At 45.3% G+C, this 22,260-nt stretch overlaps 1 long non-coding RNA gene across 1 annotated transcript; it reads left to right on the plus strand.

Annotated features, from left to right (window-relative positions):
- Positions 1-6,871: 6,871 nt before the first annotated feature.
- On the plus strand, positions 6,872-20,664 carry LOC138984634 (uncharacterized). Its single transcript, XR_011461873.1, has 3 exons — positions 6,872-7,360; positions 11,189-11,298; positions 18,140-20,664. It is a non-coding gene; the product is annotated as an uncharacterized lncRNA (long non-coding RNA).
- The last annotated feature ends 1,596 nt before the right edge of the window (positions 20,665-22,260 follow it).

A 22,260-nucleotide genomic window follows, 5' to 3' on the forward strand; every position in this document is an offset into this window, starting at 1 on the left:
TGCTCCGTGGCATGTGGAATCGTCCTGGACCAGGGATCAAACCCGTGTCCCCTGAACTGCAGGCAGATCCTTACCCACTACACCACCTGGGAAGTCCCCTGTATTCTTTTTCTTAAACAGAAATCACCAAGTTCTAAAAGCTAGCCCCTGGGACTTCCCTTATGGTCCAGTGGTCAAGACTTCTCTTTCCAATGCAGGGGTACAAGTTCTATCCCTGGTCAGGTAGCTAGGATCTCACATGCCTGGTGGCCAAAAAAACCCAAAGCAAAACAGAAGTAATATTGTAACAGATTCAATAAAGACTTTTAAAATGGACCACATCAAAAAAAAAAAATCTTAAAAAAAATTAGCTTCTGGGCCCTTAAGTGGAGTCAACACCTCATTTCAAGACTTAACGTGTTTGGGTAGAGATTTAAGTTCTGGCTCTCTGCGTCTCTGGCCAAGTTACTTAATCTCTCCGGGCGACCATTTCTTTGTCTGCAGATAGTGTCAAGTTTCTTGAGAAATCAAATCACATGTATAATTTGCTTCTCACAGTTCCCTGAACACATTAGGGAACTTCAAGAAGGAAAGAACCTGGGGAGAAAAAGAGAAATCGATACTTGGTTTCAATTGCTTGGGGCCTTCTGCCTGGAGTTGTCCAGGAGACAAGAAAACAAGAACGGTGCTGGGTGGAGCCCTTAGGAGGTTGGAGTACCCCCGAGGGTGGTCTGTGAGGTGTGCAGAAAAGGGATTCAGGGACAAATAACCCCAAAATAAAACTGAGATGCCCAGGATAAGACCTGGACAGAATCCACGTTTCTTTCTTTCTTTTTTAATGTTTTGGCTCTGCGGCATGTGGGATCTTAGTTCCCTGACCAGGGATTGAGGCCATGTGCCCTAGATTGGAAGCACACAGTCTTCACCACTGGACCGCCAGGGGAGTCCGCCATGTTCATTCTGTTTTCTTTCCATTGTGACCGCGATTCCTTGGCCATGAGCCAATTTTCCAGCCCCTGCAGACAGGGCTTGGCCTGTGACTGGCTTGGCCAAGGTAACAGCAGTAGTGATGGAGTGCCAGGTCCAAGCCACGTACGAATTGCCAGCTTAACCTTCCCCTGTACCTTTTCTCTCTTTCAAACATTTCTAGGAGACAACATGAATCATATTTTATTTTTTTGAAGGAACTTTTTATTTTTTTCTTAATTTATTTTTAATTGAAGGACAATCACAGTATTGTGTTGGTTTCTGCCATACATCAACATATTTATTTTTAAAATAATTTTATTTATTCATTTATTTTTGGCAGTGCTGGGTCTTCGTTGCTGCACAGGCTTTTCTCTAGTTGCGGTGAGTGGGGGCTACTCTCTAATGCAGTGCATGGGCTTCTCATTGCGGTGGTGAATCATATTTTAAATATTGTATTACATATGGTAGCTCAAATTCATTTATTTTTAAGTGCTAATTTTCCATGATATGAATAAACCCCAATAAAGTTATCTGTTTCTCTATTGGTGGCATATAAGTTGTTGAAGGTTTTTACTAATATGGAAAATAATAGAAGAATATAGCCTGATGGGTTACAGTCTATAGGGTCACAGAGTCGGACATGCCTAAAGCGACTTAGCATGCACAAAGAGTGTCATCATACTAATTTTTGCAGTTCTTTTTCCAGCTCAGTGGGTCTGAATTGATATCTAGTTGATATATTAGTGTTTATTTCCTTGACTTCCAAAGTTGAACCTCCTTCCGTGTGTATATTGACCTTCTGATTCCCTGTTACGTAAATTGTCTGTGCATATCCTCTGTTTTCCTGTTGTTGTTTGCCTTTTTTTTAAAAAAATAGACTTGCTCCTGTAAGTCTTTATATCATCTTTGTATTTATATTCTATATAGAATATATCTATATAATGAAGATTGTATGTGAAGAAAATAATATGTCATATATAATAATATACTTTTTGTATGTTTGGTTGCTTATATGCACTGCAGAGATCTTTCAGTAATTTCTTGACAGCTTTAGAGAGAGTTCACATATCATCACAACTCACCCATTTAAAGTGTATAAATCAATGGTTTTTTAGTAGTCAATTGTAGAATATTTCACAAATATTTAGAATATTTTCATGACCTCATAAAGAAACTCCATGCCCGTCAACTAGCTCTCCTTTGCCCCATCCCTCCAGCCCTAAGCCACCACTCATTTTGTTTTCTGTCTTTATAAATATGCCAATTTTGAGCATTTCATGTAAATAGAATATTTAATATGTGGCCTTTTGTGACTGACTTCTTTTGCTAGCATTTTTTTTTTTTTTTTTGCTGCACTGTGTGGCTTTGGGATCCTAGTTCCTGACCAGGGATGGAACCTGTGCCCTGGGCTGTGAAGGCATGAAGTCCTAACCACTGGACCACCAGGGAATTCCCAGCATAATATTTTCAAGGGTTATCCATGTAGTATGTATCAAGATTTTGTTCCTTTTTATAGCCAAATAACATTCCAGTGTAAAGATATACCACATTTTGTTTACTGATTCATCAGTTGAAGTCATGTTTACTGAAAAATGCAACTGATATGGAAAATTGTTCTGATTTCTGCCCAGTCTGATCTGATTGCTTACCCCCGTCTTCTCCCACACATGGTAAGAAAAGTGGTTTTGCCCAGAATGTTGCAAAGGTTTATCCCTGGCTCTGAATTGTACTTTATTGATGAGAAGTTTTAGTTCAATGCCCATAATTGACGAGGTAGCTCTAGAGACCCTTGGCATCCTATGTGTAGCCCGGGGTTCACAGCGTCCCCATCTCTGAAGCTCATTAGACATGCAGGCTTTCAGTGAGGTGTATGCCCACTGAAGTTAGAAAACCACGGTTCTCCGCTATTTCTTTCTTTCTTTTTAATAACTATTTATTTGGCTGTGCCGGATTTTACTTGTGGTGCCTGGGATCTTCTATCTTCCTTGCAGCATGTGGCATCTAGTTCCCAGGCCAGGGATTGAGCCCAGGCCCCCTGCATTAGAATCATGGAGTCTTAGCCACTGGACCAGGAGATAAGTCCCTCTACACCACTGTTTCTCTCCCTGCGTCCATACTAAAACCACCTTGGAAGGCTTTTCAAACATTGATTTTGTTGTGTGTGTGTGTGTGTGTGTGTAATAAAGTTTTATTAAAGTATAAAGGAGATAGAGAAAGCTTCTGACATAGGCATCAGAAGGGGGCAGAAAGAGTACCCCCTTGCTAGTGTTAGCAATGAAGTTATATACTCTCCAATGAATCCAAAGAATGTCTGGAGGTTGTAAAGACCTCACCAGACCTACTCCCATAATTTACATTTTAAGATAACAGAATTAGCCAGAAGGTTTAATCCAGAGACTGTCCTCAGGCAGGACACATTATTGTTATATAATCCTTGCAAAGACCAGGTCTACTCCCATAATTTACATTTTAAGGTAACGGAATTAGCCAGAAGGTTTAATCTTGAGACTGTCCTCAGGCAGCATACATTATTGTTATATAATCCTAAGGAATGTAGAGAAGGAAAAAAAAAGTTTGTCCTTCCTTCCTCCTTGAGAATTCCAGACCCCTCTCTCCTTGGGGACCCCTAGACTCCTTATCAACCTGCCTAGGAAATGACTCTCTCATCCCCCCCCCCACTTTTCTTTTAGGAGAATTATGTTGCCTAGGGAAAAGGGGCGTCGTTCTGGTTCCATAACTGCTTGGGAGCTGACAAGGGGCATTGTCCCTAAATTGGTGAGGCAGCATATTCTCCTAATCCTCATATTGAGGATATCTGATCCAGGGGTCAAACATTGATTTTGAGAGATTCAGAGTCACTGGTCTCCAGCACGTCCGAGACTCCCGGGGTGATTCTGGTGACTGCCAGCCTGTGAAGCCCTGATACAGATGTCTTTTAAAAGCAATCTCAACTTTTTTCTATAAACTACTTTAATTGAGGAACATTTGTTCTACTTATCTTTTTTCTTTTTAAGGTTTATGGCTGTGCCGGATCTTCTTTGCTGTGCCCCGGATTTTTCGGCTTGCGGTGCGCAGGGGCTACTCTGCTTGCGGTGAGCAGGCTTCTTATTGCAGTGGCTTCTCTTGTTGGCAGAGCGTGAGCACACGTGCTTCAGGAGTTATGGCACACGGGCTTAGTTGCTCCTCGGCTTGTGGGATCTTCTGGGACCAGGGATGGAACCCGTGTTCTCTGCATGGGCAGGCGGATTCTTAACCGCTGACGCACCACGGAAGTCCCTGTTCTACACACCATAAGGGTTTGCAGTTCTGTTTACCAAGACCACCTGGACAGCTCTCAGGGAGGGACTTGCGTGTCCATTTTCTAAGGGATTGGAGTGAGATGGCCAGTTTCACCTGCTCTCTGAGGTCTCATCTTAGTGGGTTTCAAAGCTCTGCTGACAAAGATGGTCTGTGTTTCTAAGAAAACAGCGGACGGGACTTCGCTGGCCGTCCAGTGGTTAAGAATCCGCGCTTCCACTGCAGGGGGCGCTGTTTCCATCCCAGTTTGAAGAACGAAGTACCTGCCTGCAGCACGATGCAGCCAAAAAAAAGAGAGAGAGAGAGAGAAAACACAGCTGAAGCCCCTGTGCTGGGTGTGCTGCCAAGGATGTGCTGGTTTTTCTTGGTCCATTTTCAGCATCCAGTGTCCAAACTCTCTCTACAAGGAACGGCTATTGCTTGAAGCAGTATTTACCCCAGACTGATTGCTGTCCTGCTCCTGCCACCAGATTAAAGACAACAGGAACAAACATCTTGGGTAGATACCAGGATTTGTCTCTTTTAAAAATAAATCCAATTCTGATCTTTGCTAAGGAAGCTCTGGCAGCAGCAAGCTGTCACATCTATTTCCCTGCCTTCTTCTCTCTGTGATTTCCTTCCATGCCCAGGCTTCCTGTGCGCCCTGCTTATGTGCCCCGTCATATTGTTATGATCTCATGGCTACGGTGACCGAGTAGCTCACGGATCCAGGCAGGCGGTACAGCTCTACTTTACATGTCCGTAAAAGGTTTCACCCCCTTCCAGGGTGTAGTCTACATCTCTTTGTCACTTGCAATCCTGCCCTACATCTGTCTCGGATAGTGTCACAGCTGCACCCCAGTGCTGGTGCTGGGGCCACTTTTCTGAGTTAAAGGAAACAGGAGGGAAGGGGGAAGGAAGATAATTCTGTCCTGTGCATCCTGCCATTATCCAACTCACAGATGTGTGTGTGAGGTCCTCTTATTTTTTTTATTGAAGTAGTTGATTTATAATGCGTTAATTCTGCTGTATGGCAAAGTCACTCAGTTTTATATTAATGTGTGTGTGTGTGTGTGTGTGTGTGTGTGTGTGTGCTTAGTCACTCAGTCGTGTCCAACTCTTTGCAAGCCCCAGGGACTGTAGCCCCCCAGGCTCCTCTGTCCCTGGGGATTCTCCCGGCAAGAATACTAGAGTGGGTTGCCATGCTCTCCTCCAGAGGATCTTCTAAACCCAGGGATCAAACCTAGGTCTCCCACACTGCAGGTGGATTTTTTACTGTCTGAGCCACCAGGGAAGCCCACCACCACCACACAGCTACACACACACACACACATTTTTTTTTTTTCCTGTGTTTTTTTTTTTTTTGGCTATACCGTGTGGCGTAGGGAATCTTAATTCCCTGACCAAGTCCCCTGCATTGAAAGTGAGGAATCTTAAGCACTGGACCAGCAGGGAAGTCATATATACACATTCTTTTTGAAAATGCTCTTTTCTGAGAACTCCCTGGTGGACAAGTGGCTAAGCCTTTGCCCTTCCAGTTCCGGGGGCATGGGCTCGATCCCAGGTTGGGGAACTAAGATCCTGCATGGCTCAGGGTGCAGCCAGAAAACAAAAAGCAACACATTCTTTCCCATATGGTTTATCACAGTATACTGAATATAGTTCCCCGTGCTATACAGTAGGGCCTTGTTGCTTGTCTTTTCTATATAGAAAAGCTTACATCTGCTAACGCCAACCTCGCCACTCCATCCCTCCCTCAACCCCCTCCCTCTTGGCAACCGCCATTCCGTTCTCAGTCCATGAGACTGTTTCTGTTCCATAGATGAGTGTCCTATTTTAGATTCTACATGTCCATGTATCAAGAGGGCTTCCCTGGGGGCTCAGTGGTAAAGAATCCGTCTGTCAATGCAGAAGATGCGGGTTCAATCCCTGGGTTAGGAAGATTCCTTGGAGAAGGAAATGGCGTCCCACGCCAGTATTCTTGTCTGGGAAATCCCATGGACAGACGGAGCCTGGTGGATTACAGTTCATGGATCAAACACGACTTAGTGACTCAACAACAACGTAAGTGGTATCATGTGAAATTTGTCTTTCTCTTTCTGACTTGCTTCACTTAGTGGTATCATCTCTGTGTTTATGCATGTTGCTGCAAATGGTATTATTTTGTTCTTTTTTTGGTTGAGTTCAATGTAGGTACCACAACTTATATATGTACCACCACTTGGGCAAGGTCCTTCCCCCTGAAAATATTTATTTGTTTGCCTGTGCCAGGTCTTAGTTGTGGCCTGAGAAATCCTCACTGTGACATGTGGGATCTTAGTTCCCTGACCAGGGATCAAACCCAGGTCCCCTGTGTTGGGAGCTCAGAGCCTTAACCACTGTTCCTCCAGGCAAGTCCTGTGGGAGGTCCTTTTAACTTTCTGTTACATTATTTGCAGCCACCTGAGAGCTTGGGCTGCTTTGACTTATTGGAAGGCGTGGCCATGCAAGAATCAAAGGCCCCAGCTCCCTGAAATATACACCCAGCAGGGCACTCATGGGTATCAGATTGCTTCTTGGGTTCTCTCCAGGGGTGACTGAGTTGCTAAGCTGCTAACTTGACCTGCTTCTCTCATACTGCACCAAGGAACCCTGCTTTGTTTTTCAGGCAGCCAGTGCTAAATCTCTTGTGTTGGTGACACTTTGCTAGTTACAGCTCTGCGATGCTCCCTATTACTTAAAACAGACTCCTTGGAGGGTCTTCATGCAGTCAGGAGTTCCCAAACCTGGGCAATTCAAAATATGAGTCTGCTTTTCAGAGAGGACAGACCTTGCCTGACCCAGATTTCTTTTCTTTTTTTTTTTTTTCCTTTTGGCTGCATCGTGTGGCATGTGGGATCTAGTTCCCCGCCCAGGGATTGAACTCATGTCGTCTGCAGTGGAAACTTGGAGTTTTAACCACTGGACCACCAGGGAAGTCCCTGACCCAGCATTTCAAAGCTCTTTCAACGGAGCCAGTTCTGTTTCAACAGAAGCCAGGATCGCTTGCTCAGCGGCTCACACTGGGGCCGGCTGTGGGCGATTACTCCTGTTTTTGATCTTTGCAGAAGACGTTTGCTTAATTTGCTGGTACACTGCTTCTCTGATCACATGACAAGTATGTGCTTGTGGGTGTGCGTCCTTTGTAAATAACAAGTTGTTCTTTTCTTTCAGCCGGGGCTTGCTTACTCCCCTACCCAGCCCTTTTAATGTGTTTAAACTGGTTTGTTGTAAATTAGGGCTCTGATAAATAATTCAGTAAGCTGAGCCCGAGTCCCTGCCTCCCAGAGGAGGGGGGCGTGTGCACAGCCCCCCACAACTTCTGAGCCACCTCTGAGGTCCTTTGCAAAGTCCTGGCCCTGCTCTTCTGACAGGGATTTGATGTGAACATCTTTCACTTGCTCCTACCTGCAGGAGGGCCTATGTTCTTGGCGGTTCAGATAGCTGTTTTCTTCGTTGCTTTCTGGTAGAAAACCTTCTGAAACAACAGCATGGAGTGTGTGTGTGCGTGAGACAGACAGAGAGACAGAGAGAGGATATGAAGCAGTGTCCATGAACTGATTTCATTGGATCGTTCTGCCTAAGTTTCTAGATCTGTCTCTTCCCTCCCCCCACACCATGCCAGGTCTCATTTTTCTTGATTCTTTCCCTCATCCACCCACCTTAACTGACCTTAAAACACAACATTATATGTAATTCCACCTTAATTGAACTTAAGAACTTAATTGAAGTTCTCGTGTGTTCTGTTATTAAATGGCAGCAGATTAAAATGAATTCTTTTTTTCCTTAAAGAAAAGGGTGGTAATTTAAATGCGTTCTTATCATATTTTAGTGTCAAATTTCCATCATCCAGTATGATTCCACTTTTGTTTTAAATGAATTTTTTTTGCGGTATAGCTGCTTTCCAGTGCTGTGTTAGTTTCTGCTGTACAGCAGAGTGAATCAGCTATACTTAGATCCCCTCTTTTCTGGATTTCCTTCCCATTTAGGTCACCACAGAGCACTGAGTAGAGTTCCCTGTGCTGTGCACTAGGTTCTCATTAGTTATCTATTTTATGCATATTATCAATAGTATATATATTAATATGTCAATCTCCATCACCCAATTCATCCCACCCTCATCCCACTTTTTTCATTTTACATTAAATCAAGAGCATTACCCCAGAGTATTATATATTCTTAGCAAAAGTATTTGACTGTAAGTTGATGATCTTTAAGTGCTTGTTTCTTTCTAATTTTAGGATGTACAGCTTAATGATAGCCATTGTTGAATTGCAAGTACTAGAATTACAGGATTTAAAGTGTATATTTTAGAAGTTAGCAGTCACGTAGGTGGGCCCAGCTTACTGCCCACCCAACTGGCATTGAACAATATCTCGGCAAAATACTTTGCCCAATTAGTAGCTGAAAATGGTACCTTGATATTTTACTGTGCATCTCATTGATTCTGGGCGAATTGAAGACTCAGAAAGCAGCAGTAAGAAAAGAAGTTTACCTGCAAGAAATACGAGACACCCAAAAGGACCTGCTATTCAAATAAAAAGCACAACAGGTCATTAAAGCCAAGCACTGCAAAATTACCAAGGTGACTGAATTTATAGTTGGGATGTTCAGGACCCAAACCCAGCAATTTACAGGGTTATCATTTCTAGGAGCTTGTGGCCAGACTTCAGACAGCAGCACTGCAAAAGTCAGGGATAGAGTTGTTCACATTAAGTAGTCAGCACCTTATAGGCAACGCTCAGGAGTCCATTGATTTGAGGGGCTGAATTTGACAGGCCTGAAGGTGTGTTTTTCCTTAAGCCTGAGGCTTCATGGAAGCACGATGTCGGCTTTGCTTCCACAAGGCTTTTCATGTGTAGAAAGGATAGTGTATTTCTCTTTTGTAAATGTATGTTGTGCCTTTTGCCCTGTTTGATATTATTGGGGTTTAGCTATTGTTCACTGCACTTCCTGGATTTTACTTGCTGTATATTTAAAACGCATTGTGGCGTATTGCCAAAAATTGTTTTCTGCGTCACTTGACTTTTGATATGTTTGTTTGTGGTGTTTTTAAATCATGGCAACAGATATGTTTTATGTAGACAAGTCCACTGACTGTTTCCTTTATTATTTCTGCGTTGGTATCATGCTTAGGAAGTACCCAGCTGTTTCCCAGCTCGCTCATGCTCTCTCTTTTTCCGGTCTGTTTTTTCGCTGGGTCATGTGGCCTTTGGGATATTGGTTCCCCAACCAAAGATCAATCCTGTGTCCACTGCAGCGAAAGCACAGAGTCCTAACCACTGGACCACAGAGGGAAGAGCCTCTTTTTTCCCCTTTAATTGAAGTATGGTTGATTTACAGTGTTGTGTTCATCCTAGCTCTTTTAATATTGCTTACAGGCAATCTATGAAATGGGAGAACATGTTTACAAATCATTTCTATAACAAGGGGTCAAGGGAGTTGCCCAGTGGTGCGATGGTAAGGACTCAGCGCTTTCATTGCCAAGGCCAGGGTTCAATCCCTAGTGGGTGAATTAAGATCCTACAAGCTAGTGAAAATTAAAGCTAGCAGTGTGGCCAAAAATCAATAAATAAAATTAAAATAATAATAATAATGATAAGGGGTAAACATACAGAATTTTTTTAAAACTCCTACATCTCAATGATGAAAGACTAAACATCACAGTTAAAAAGTGGGCAAAGGGCTTGAACAGACATTTCTCCAAAGGAGATAAGCACATGAAGAGAACATGAATAGATGCTTAATGTCACTAGTCATTAGAGAAATACAAATCAAAATTCCAGTGAGATACAACTTCCCATTCATTATCCCGTGGATATCTGAAAAATAAGAATTGGTGAGAATGTGCAGAAATTGGAAACTTTGTGCTCTGCTGCTGGGAATGAAAACGTGGTACAGTTGATATGGAAAATAATAGCAGGGGTTCCTCTGAAAACTAAACAAGAATTACCATATGATCCTGCAATTCCACTTCAGGGAGTTGAAAGCAGATACGTGTACACCCAGATTCATAGCAACATTATTTATAATAGCCAAAAGGTGAGAGCAACCCAAGTGGCTATCAATGGATGAATGACTAGAAGAAGTTCTGTATATACATGCAGTGGAATATTACTGAACCTAAAAAGGAAGGAAATTCTGCTATTTGCAACAACATGGATGAAACTTGACATTATGCTAAGTAAAAGAATCCAGACGCGAAAGGACAAATACTGTATAATTCCACTTGTATGAGGTACACCTCAAGTAATCCAGTTCATAGACAGAAAGTAGAAGGGTGATTTCCAGGGCTGAGGGGAGAAGGAAATGGGAAGTTGTTATTTAGTGGATGTGGGGTTCAGGTTTGCAAGATTAAAAAGTTCTGGAGATGTATGGTGGTAGTGATTGCACAACGATGTGAATATACTTAATGCCACTTAGAAGTGGTTTAAACGGTTTTATGTGTATTTTAGGGCTTCCCTGGTGGCTCAACTGGTAAAGAATCCGCCTGCAATCCGGGAGACCTGGGTTTGATCCCTGGGTTGGGAAGATCCCCTGGAGAAGGGAAAGGCTACCCACTCCAGTATTATGGCCTGGAGAATTCCATGGACTGTATAGTCCATGGGGTTGCAACAAGTCAGACATGACTTTCAAGTATATTTTACAACTTTAAAAAAATATGTTGCTTACATTTTCTTTTGCCGACTGCCAACTCATTGGAAAAGATCCTGATGTTGGGAAAGATTGAAGGCAAGCAGAGAAGAGGGCAGCAGAGGATGAGATGGTTAGATAGCATCAGTGACTCAATGGATATGAACTTGAGCCAACTCCGGGAGCTAGTGGAGGACAGGGAAGCCTGGAGTCCTGCAGTCCACGGGGTCACAAAGAGCTGAACTTGGCAATGGAACAGCAACAACAACAACGATTTTCTTTTAATACTTTATATTGTGTTGTGTTCTTTTAGGAACCACTCTGATTTGTGAAAAGTATCAGCAATTCCTATCCACAGTGCAAGCTTCACCTGTCGGTGGTAGGAGGTGGGTGGTTGGAGGCCTGATAAAAACTAAACCAAAGGTGAGTTAGGGTCAGTGACAGACCCCGGGAGGGGGTTGGTGTGCCCACCACATTCTGAGAAAAGGATTACAGATTTTCTTGGACTACCTGTTTCAATTTTGTTGTGTAACAGACTACCCCAGATTTTGTGGCTTAAGAACAGCCTTTTTATTGCATCACATAGATGCTGTGGGTCAGGAACGTGGCCAGGGCTCAAACTGAGCAATTCTTGTGATGTTGATTGAGACTGCTCCGTACTGCTAGCCGCTGGCTGGGCTTGACTGGGGTATCCAGTATGGCGCCTTAGTGTGGGGGTGCCTGGAAGGCTGGGCTCAGCTGGGACTGTCGGTTGGAGAGCCTACGCATGACCTGTTCAGATGGTGGTCTTAGGGCAGTCAGATTTCTTAGCTGGTGGCTCAGGGCTCCCTGAGAGAAGGTCCCTGGAGATGAGGATGGACTCTCCGTGGCTTTTCTGACCTAGCCTTGGAAGTCACATATATTGTGTTGCGTCTTGGTGGTTAGAACGTAAAGTCACCCCTAGATTCAAGGGGACAGAAATTACCTGCTGCCTTTCCATGGGGAAGTGGTGAGATCACATTGAGGAGAGCATTGTGGGCTGGAGACACTGTTGTAGCCATCTTTAGAAAATACAATATCTCCTCCTACTAAGGAGAAGAGGATTTACTATAAAAGCCAGCAGAGGGACTTCCTTGGTGATCCAGTTGTTAAGACTGAGTATCCAGGGCAAGGGGCAAGGGTTCGATCCCTGGTCGGGGAACTAAGATCCCTCATGCTGTGTGATGTGGCCAAAAAAATTTTTTAATAAATTTGGAAAAAAAAAAAGAAACAACACAAAAAACAGAGTTAGGAAAACCCTGGAAAGGAAGCCGAGCAGGACCAGCAATCGCTAGTCTGTGACCTCGTACTTGGCTCCCTCTGTGCTTAGTTTTTCTTGATCCTCCTCAATTTCCTTTGACCTCTGCTCTCATCCCAGCCACCCCCGCCCCACACCCTCTCACCTGTGATCTACTACAGCCTCTCCTGCCTTGCTCAAGCTTCCCCCAGAGTGTCTTAGTTCAGCTTCCTGAGAGAGCCTGACCGACTCATCTGTTATTTCCCGGCAGCCCTTGGCCCAGTCGTGGGAGGGCCTGTGGGGGAGGAGCAGAGCAGGTGTCAGATGGCACAGCCTCTGGCTTTCACACCTGGCTGCACACCTGAATCCCCTGTTCAGCTCTTTAAAAAGTCCTCTTAGCCTGGGTCCCACACACAGATGTCCTGATTTCACACGTTTGGGATTAGAGACTAAGCAGGGGTCTTTTTTAGAAAACCGGGTACCCATGCTGCTTCTTCCACACTCAGGGGGAGCTATGACACCCTGGGAATGACCAGCAGGTCTGGACAGCAAGCTGGCCCCAGGGCGTATCATTTACCAGACGGGGGAAAGAAAAACAGGCTTTTCTGGTTTGAGGCTTTGATGTGTATTGTTGCTTGTTTGTTTGTTTGTTTCACAAATAAAATCTCAAAGAATTTGTGAGCTAGAATGGAACTTAGTGACAACCTAACACATTCGTTTACAGATACGGAATAGGGAAACCCCCATTTCAGGGTTTGTCTAGAAACGTCCAAGCTTAGCACTGAGAGACCTACCATGGAAATCCCTCAGTCGAAGACAAACCCTCTGTGGAAACCCACTAGCAATTCCTCCCCTTCCCCCTGCTCCCAGCTTCTGGCAACCACTTGTATCTACCTTCCATGTCTGTGTGTGCATGATCAGCTGCTTCAGCTGTGTCCATCTCTTTGAAACCCCCTGGACTGTAGCCCGCCAGGCTCCTCTGTCCATGGGATTCTCTAGGCAGGAATAATGGAGTGGGTAACCATGCCCTCCTCCAGCAGATCTTCCCCACCCAGGGATCAAACCTGTATCTCTTATGTCTCCTGCATTGGGTTCTTTACTGCTAATGCCACCTGGGCAGCCCTCCAAGTCTGTGGATATGCCCAGTCTAAAATAGTCCATATAAGTGGAGTGGTACCATGTGTAGCCTTTTATATCTGGCTTATTTCATTTAGCATAATTGTTTTTAAGGTTTATTCATAGTGTAGCAGGTATCAGTGCTTTATTGCTTTCTGTGGCTGGATAATATTCCCTTGTATGGATATACCACATTCATCAGCTGATGGACATTTGGATTGTTTCCACTCTTTGTCTATTCTGAGTAATGCTCCTATGAACTCTCGTGTACAGCTTCTTGTGTGGACATAGGTTTTTTAATCTTCTTGGCTATACACCTTGGAGTGAAGTTGCGGGGCGTATGGAACTTTTATGTTTAACATTTTGAGGAACTGCCATGCTGTTTTTCACAGTAACTGTATCATTTTAAGTGCCCACCAGTAGAATACAAAGTTTCCAAGTCCCGCACGTCCTTGCCAGCAATTGTTATTTTCTGCTTTTTGATTACAGACATCCTAGTGGACGTGAGGTAGTATCTCACTGTGGTTTTGATTTGCATTTCCCTGATGACTAATGATGTTGAGCGTTTTTTCATGTGCTTATTGGCCATTTGTATATCTCCTAGAGAAATTGGTATTCAGATCCTTTGCTCATTTTAATTTTATTTTTATTTTTTAAAATATGTGTTTATTTGGCTGCACCAGGTCTTAATTGTGGCACATAGGGTCTTCAGTTGCGGCATGCAGGATCTAGTTCCCTGACCGGGGATCAAACTCAGGCTCCATGCGGGAGCATGGAGTCTTAGCCACTGGATCCCCAGGGATGCCCCTCTTTCTGACTTAAATCACTCTGTATGACAATCTCTAGGTCCATCCATGTGTCTGCAAATGATACAGTTTCATTCCTTTTCCATCATGGTTTACTATAGGATGTTTATTATAGTTACCTGTGCTTTACAGTGGGGCTTCTCAGGTAGACGCTAGTGGTAAAGAACCCGTCTGCCAATGCGGGAGACATAAGACATTCGGCTTTGATCCCTGGGGTGGGAAGACCTCATGGAGGAGGGCATGGTAACCCACCCCGGTATTCTTGCCTGCAGAATCCCACGGACAGAGGAGCCTGGAGGGCTACAGTCCATAGGGTTGCAAAGAGTCAGACACGACTGGAGCAACTTAGCACACATGCTGTACAGGAGGACCTTTTTGTTTATATATTCGTATTTAATAGTTTGTATCTGCTAATCCCAAACTTCTAAGTTATCCCTCCCCACCCCCTTCCCCCTTTGGTAACCGTAAGTTTGTTTTCTAAGTCTGCTTCTGTTTTATAAATTAGTTCACGTGTATCAATTTTTAGATTCTACCTAAAAGTGATATCATATGTTTCTCTTTCTCTGTCTGACTTATTTCACTTAGTATGATCATCTGTAGATAAATATATATATACACACACAAACAGATACACGGACATAAACATACACATCACAGACACACACACAGATACGCAGTCACACACACAAGCGTACACAGACACACACAGGCATACACAGACATACACACAGGTACACAGACACACACTCAGAGTTACACAAACATACACATAGATACACCAGACACACAGAGAGACATACACGCGGACAGACATGTACACATACACACACACAGCACACACACTCCAGACCAAGGGCATGGCCTGGGTCAGCAGAAGCAGAAACCCTCTCTTTCCCTGTCTCCCCTCACTGACCCTTTACCCTCACAAATCTGAGGCTGATGGGTTCCCAGGCCCCTTGATGTGCCTCTGACCTCTGCTCTGTGAGGCTCCTCTAAGGCGCCGGGGGAGCGCGTCAGTAGGGGGAGGGGAGACCCTAGCCCTCAGGCTCACCCAGAAGCTCTGCGGTGGTGGCCGCCCGCTCCATTGTCTGCGATGACGTCATGTCACTCCACAGGGCTTGCTTTCCTGTTGATACCTGCCGCCCTCAACAATGAGCACGAAAATAGACTCTTCCTGAGTCGCCCAGGCCTTCAAAGGGGCCAGCAAAATGGTTTAGCAGATGCCTTGGTTGACATTAGACATGTTTTAAAGTTGCTCTTTTTGGCACGGGGGAATGAAGGTGAATTGGGCATAGCAGCATCAGGGGGAGCCGCAGTGGCAGAGGGCTTGACGGCGGGCAGCATTCCTGACCAGACAGCGGGCGGCACTCCCACCCACTGTTCTGAGTCTGCTTAACTTGGCGACAGAGCTGAGGCTGAGGTGTAGGATGACCTGGATAAGGATCTTCAGATACCCAGAGGGCAGTGCTGGGAAGGTGAGGGAAGACTGTGCACCTTATTCCAGAGCCCGGTCCTGCACTACCCCCGGGCAGGGGAGAGGCAGGCTGGGGGTTGCTGTGATCACCTTCTCACAGGGATGGCTGGCTGGCGATGGTTGCTGGGATTCTGCAGTCCCCCATGGCACAGCTCCAGCCTCACCTGGCAGCTTTGAGAGGACCCCTCTACCCAGGGAAGAATTTTGTTTCCCCTAAAGTGATGTTTCTTAGGTTTCCTCAAATACGGAAAAAGATGAAGAAGAAAACAAAAAACGTTCCTAATCCACTACCTAGGAAACTGGCACAGGTGAAAAATTATTGGAAAGTGTTTAAAGTTATTTTTGAATGAATGAATGAATGAATTTATTTAATTTTGGTTGCAGTGGGTCTTCATTGCTGTGCATGGGCTGTCTCTAGTTGCAGCGAGCGGAGGCTACTCTCCAGCTGCACTGTGCAGGCTTCTCTTGCTGCAGAGCATGGGCTCTTGGCTCACGGGTTCAGCAGTTGCGGCTCTCAGTCTCCAGAGCGCAGGCTTAGTTACCCTGAGGCCTGTGGAATCTTCCCGGATCAGGGATCAAACCTGTGATCCCTGCACTGGCAAGCCAATTCCTATCCACTGCGCCACCAGGGAAGTCCTAAATTTATTTCTGTTTATTTTTTGGCTGTACCATGGGGCATGTGGGATCTTAGTTCCCTGGCCAGGGACCAAACCTGTGTGCCCTGCAGTGGAAGGGCAGATTCTTAACCACTGGACGGCCGGGTAAGTCCCTTGAAAAGCATTTAAAAACGGGGGTGTTTTTGTTTTATTTTGACCGTACTGCACCTCTTATGGGATCTTAGTTCCCCGGCCAGGGATGGAACCCAGGCCCTCATCAGTGTAGAGTCCTAACCACTGGACAACCAGGGAAATCTCAAAACTATTATTTTAAATTCTACCTGTTCTAGTTTATGTTGGAAGTGGAAATGGAGGCTTGTGATTTTCAGCTGGAGCCAGGTGGTGGAAGGTCTTGATAATCCCTGCATCTCGATTTTACTCAGATGAGCTCAAGTGGTTTTTTGTACTTTGAGGGGCAAAGTTGGCATCCAAAAGCTGAGGTGTTCAACCAAAGAAGCTGTTTTGAGAAACACTTGTGAGTTGCTCTCAGCCCTCAGGATCAGATTGCTTGAAACATTGCACCTCTTCAGGGCAGAAACTTCCAGAAGGAAATGAATCTCATTTATTGCCAAACCTGTTGGGTTTGTGTAAATCTCCACAACTTCCACCCAAACCTGTTGTATTATCTGAATTGGACCTATAAAGTAATACAAATCCTCTCTTGGGGTTGTAACCAGAGAGCCCGTTCATTAGGGCCCTGGTTGCATTCCTTGTCATCCCACGGGGGAGGGGGAGAGCCTTTAGGAGCAAGCCCTGTAGTGGACAGTTATGGACCTGTCTGCTCAGGAAAGCATTCCTCCCCTTTGCTGGTTCTGTGGCTTGTCCCATCCTGCCTCTGGTCCCATGCCTGAAAAGTGAAAGTGTTAGTCCCTTAGTCGTGTCTGACTCTTTGTGACCCCATGGACTGCAGCCCGCCAGGCTCCTCTGTCCATGGGATTCTCCAGGTAAGAATACTGGAATGGGTAACTATTCCCTTCTCCAGGGGATCTTCCCAACCCAGGGATTGAACCTGGGTCTCCTGCATTGTAGGGAGATTTCTTACCATCTGAGCTACCAGGGAAGCAAGCCCATGTTGTTTCAGATCTCATCCTGTAGGCCACAGTCATTGGCAGGTCTCTGACCCCAAATAAGCCAATCACATTATTCAATCTCTCCCTGCTATAATTGGTACCAAGATCCACCCCAAACTGGGCCAGAGGCAAGAGTGTACCCCTCTCAGATGATGGAGCTGAAGATGAGAGCCTGAGCATCGCGGATGGCCACGCCCTCCATGCCTGGGAGAAATTCACTGCACAGTGAAGACAGTGCCGGGTGTGGCAAATCGTGTTTCCAGAAGGTGGCCATGGTCATATGTGTCATGCGACACGCTTTTCCAGAGCCTGGCCACGCCCCATCAAGAGGAGGAGTTTATGGACTTCCCCATGGTCCACTGGTTCAGGATCCATCTGCCAATGCAGGGGACACGAGTTCCATCCCTGGTCAGGGAACTGAGATCCCACAAGCTTCAAGGTGCCCCCAAAAAAGAAAAAAAAAGTTTATAGCTATCTCCAACCCTTGAAACAGGGTGAGCCTTTGTCACTGCCTTCCCTGATGGAGGAGGGTGGAGGGGTGCCCTCTGACCCTGAGGCCAGCTCATAGGAGGCAACACACAACACAGCTCCCCCCAGCACCCCCTCTTGGGCTTGCCCTCAGAATCCAGCTCTCAGGCTGTGAGGAGCCACACAGAGAGACCTGTCCCTGGGGCCCTCGGCCCGGCTGATGGAACCAGCTTGCAGCATGTTGCCGTGCCTTAGAAGCAGAGTTCCAGCCCTTTGCTGAGGCCGCCAGTTGGACATCACATAGAGCAGAAAGGAGCCTTCTTTTCTCTGCCAGACTCTATCTCATGCAGATTCACGAGTATAATAAGGGACTGTTGTTGTTTTATTTTTAATCTTTTTTTTTTCTGTTTTTTTGACAGCACCCCACGACATTCGGGATCTTAGTTCCCCAACGTAGGGTAGAACCCCTGCCCCCTGCAGTGGGATGCAGTGTCTTAACCACTGGACCGCCAGGGAAGTCCTGCTGTTATTGTTTCAATCTACTCATTTTTGAGGTGGTTTGCTTTGTAACCGTACACAGTAGTCATGTATGGATGTGAGAGTTGGACTGTGAAGAAAGCTGAGCACCGAAGAATTGATGCTTTTGAACTGTGGTGTTGGAGAAGACTCCTGAGAGTCCCTTGGACTGCAAGGAGATCCAGCCAGTCCATTCTGAAGGAGATCAGCCCTGGGATTTCTTTGGAAGGAATGATGCTAAAGCTGAAACTCCAGTACTTTGGCCACCTCATGCGAAGAGTTGATTCATTGGAAAAGACTCTGATGCTGGGAGGGATTGGGGGCAGGAGGAGAAGGGGACAACAGAGGATGAGATGGCTGAATGGCATCACCGACTCAATGGATATGAGTTTGAGTTAACTCCGGGAGTTGGTGATGGACAGGGAGGCCTGGCGTGCTGCGATTCATGGGGTCGCAAAGAGTCGGACACGACTGAGCGACTGAACTGAACTGAACAGCTGTTATACTCGGGAACATGGAGAGTCACAGCAGATTTTTCTTTTTATTGAAGTATAGTTAATGTACAGTACTGTTTAGTTTCAAGTACACAGCAAACGGATTCAGTTATCCATATGTATGTGTGTATGTATATTTTCTGTCACAGGTTCCTACAAGATGTTGAGTAGCATTCCCTGTGCTGTACAATAGGACCTTGCTGTTTACCTGTTTTGTATTTAGTATAGTATGTGTATCCGTTAATCCCGAACTCCTAGTCACAGTGGTTTTTGAGTGCTTAGTTCCAACATCTCTGAAGTCTACCAGCACCTTCTTGAAATAATGAAAGCCTTGCAAAATCCCCTTTTATCTGAGATCATTGGGTTTCTGTCACTTGCTATCAACAGAATCCTGGTTAACACTGGTGGTCATGATTAAGAAAGGGTTCTGCTGAAATAAGAAAATTTCCTGACACCTGCGGGTCCTGGTACATTCCCCACGATACTAACCTCTAGACAACTGGATTTCAAGATGAATAAAACTGCCCCCTAACCCACCCACCATCACCTTAAAAAAAATCTATAGTTATAGTTGCAAACTTTAATCTTGCTACATTAGATCACTTTTTAAAAAATCAACATCTATCTATTTTTACTATTATCGTGTACAAAAGAAGATATTTGAACATTAAAAATGTCAGAAGAGAATTCCCTGGCAGTCCAATGGTTAGGATTCCGTGCTCTCACTGCCAAGGGCCTGGGTTCAGTCCGTGGTTGGGGAACTAAGATCTCACAGGTCCAGCGGCTCCTCCCCACCTCCTACACCCCAGAATGAAGGAAAGACATCACCCCAGAGTAGAGTCTTTTAAACTGAATATATTTGGGGACTTCCCTGGTGGTTCAGTGGTTAAGACACTGTGCTTCCACTGCAAGGGGCAGGGGTTTCATCCCTGGTCAGGGAACTAAGATACTACAGGCTTCAGGGTATGGCCAAAAATTGAGAAAAAAAGCTTTTTTTTTAATGAATATAATTGGCATCAAGCAAAATTTACCACATTGACTTTTTTTGTTTTTTAGATGTATTTATTTATAAATGAAGGATAATTGCTTTACAATGTTGTGTTGGTTTCTGCCACACTGACGTTTTTTTTCTCCTTTCATTATGGTACAGTGAAAAGTTTATCATCGCCAGGATTTGGACATTGGTAGCTGGATATTGGAAAATTTTCTGGGTTTTGCAGGCAGAAGGGAGCAGAGTTGAGGACAGATAGCACAGTCTATTCAACTAACTTTAACAAACTAACTTTAAAGAACTAAGTTTAACATACCCTGGGATGGTGGATAAAGAGGTGACTGGCTGGGCATGGCTGACCCCTTCCTAGCAGCGTTTTGTCCAGAACTGGCCTTCTCCGCAGAGATCTAGATGTCAATGAGGACCTGGATTCACGAAGCCACACTGGATATAATGGTTGGTATATGGATTTGAGAACCAGAAGAGGGCCAGGTTTCAATCTCAGTGTTATCACTTTTTTTTTTTTTTTTTAATTAATAGCTCGGACAACTTCTTAGTTTCCCTGACTGTAAAGTAGGAATGTTTTAGGTTGGATTTCTCATAAATAGACCCGAAGAGTAGGATTCATGTGAAAGTTATGTATTCGTAAGTGTTTCCGGAAGAAACCCACAGGGGTAGTAGGTCCCCGGACCTGGTCCTGTGGCGTCAGGGCCTCAGGGATTAAGGGCTCCTGGGGAAGGTTTGTACACTCCCAGGCAGAGGACAGGCCACCAAGGGAATTAGCCTAGGGAGCTTGTGTGCCGGGAAGTGGTCAGGAAATCCAGGGGATGTAAAAGGGGGACAGCACCAACTAGGGGATAATATTCGTACTTAGCACCTCATTTAGTTGTTGTGCTTGGCTCTTAGTCACTTGGTAATTTAAAAATAAGAAAGACAAGGCAGAGAAGAGGAAGAAGAAGAGGAGGGGGAGGGGAGACGGAAGTAGGGAGGAGGGGAGGAGGAGGAAGAGGAGGAGGGGAGAACGAAGGGGGAGGACGGGGAGCAGGCAGTCTAGGGAGTGCTGATGTCCTGTGTAGCTGTCATTCTTAAAAGGAAGAAGCAGAACTGGCCAGGCTCAGACTTTTTATCTTTTTTTTTTTTAACCTTTTGGCCACATCTCATGGCACTCAGGATCATAGGTCCCTGACCAGCGGTTGAACCTTTACCCCTGCAGTGGAAGTGTAGAGTCTTAACCACTGGACCATCAAGAAAGTCCCTCAAACTCATGTCTTAACTCTTCATGACCAAAGTACAAAGCCAAGGGTAACCCATGCGGGCTAAATCAGGCCTCCTCTCCTTGAGTCTTTTTTTTCTTCCATGTTTAAAGGTCACGCTCCATTTACAGTTATTACAAATATTGGCTATATTCCTCGTGTTGTACAATACATCCTTGAGCCTAACTTAAACCCAAGGTTTGTATGTCCTGCTCCCCAACTCCTATATTACCCCTCCCGCCGCTGCTAACCATGTTTGTTCTCTGTATCTGTGACTCTGCTTCTTTTTTGTTACATCCACTAGGTTGTTGTATTTTTTAGATTCCACATGTAAGTGATATCACACAGTATTTGTCTTTCTGCATCTGACTTACTTCACTTAGTACGATCATCTCTAGTTTCATCCATGTTGCTGCAAATGGCAAAATCTTGTTCTTTTTTATGGCTGAGTAGTATTCCATTGGAGAAGGCAATGGCACCCCACTCCAGTACTTTTGCCTAGAAAATCCCATGGACGGAGGAGCCTGGTAGGCTGCAGTCCATGGGGTCGCTAGAGTCGAACACGACTGAGCGAGTTCACTTTCACTTTTCATTTTCATGCATTGGAGAAGGAAATGGCAACCCACTCCAGTGTTCTTGCCTGGAGAATCCCAGGGACGGGGAAGCCTGGTGGGCTGCTGTCTATGGGGTCGCACAGAGTCGGACACGACTGAAGCGACTTAGCAGCAGCAGCAGCAGTATTCCATTGTTGGCGAAGGGCATGGTAACCCACTCCAGTATTCTTGCCTGGAGAATTCCATGGACAGAGGAGCCTGGCAGGCTGCAGTCCATGGGGTCGCAAAGAGTCGGACATGACTGAGCAACTAACACACACACAGTATTCCATTGTACCACTGTATGTTCTTTTGAATCTTAAAGAGAACGTTCCTTCCACCTGTAGGTGGAGGCTGTGTAGCCCTATCCAAATTCCCTTTCCTGGCTGGCACCCCCGTTCTCTAGCTGCAGTTGAGTTTTGGCTCAGAGATGCCTGCCCCCTGCATGAGAAGGTGGGTGACCCCCACAAGCCATGAACAGGCTGATGTAGTTTAAATAAACAAGCCCAGCTCCCCTGCCCCAAGGTGGATGCTGCTGCTCCAGGGTTCCTGTGAGCAGGCTGAGGCTGGACTTTGGCTGAACTCTCATCTTCATGGGCCTTCAGTCCCTGGCCCTATCCTGCCTCCCTTCATCTCTTACAGGTTTTTCCTGAGATAACAACCTCAATAAATCACATGCACAGGACATCCTCA

Source organism: Bos mutus, chromosome 22, assembly GCF_027580195.1.
Source record: "Bos mutus isolate GX-2022 chromosome 22, NWIPB_WYAK_1.1, whole genome shotgun sequence".
Taxonomy (NCBI): domain Eukaryota; kingdom Metazoa; phylum Chordata; class Mammalia; order Artiodactyla; family Bovidae; genus Bos; species Bos mutus.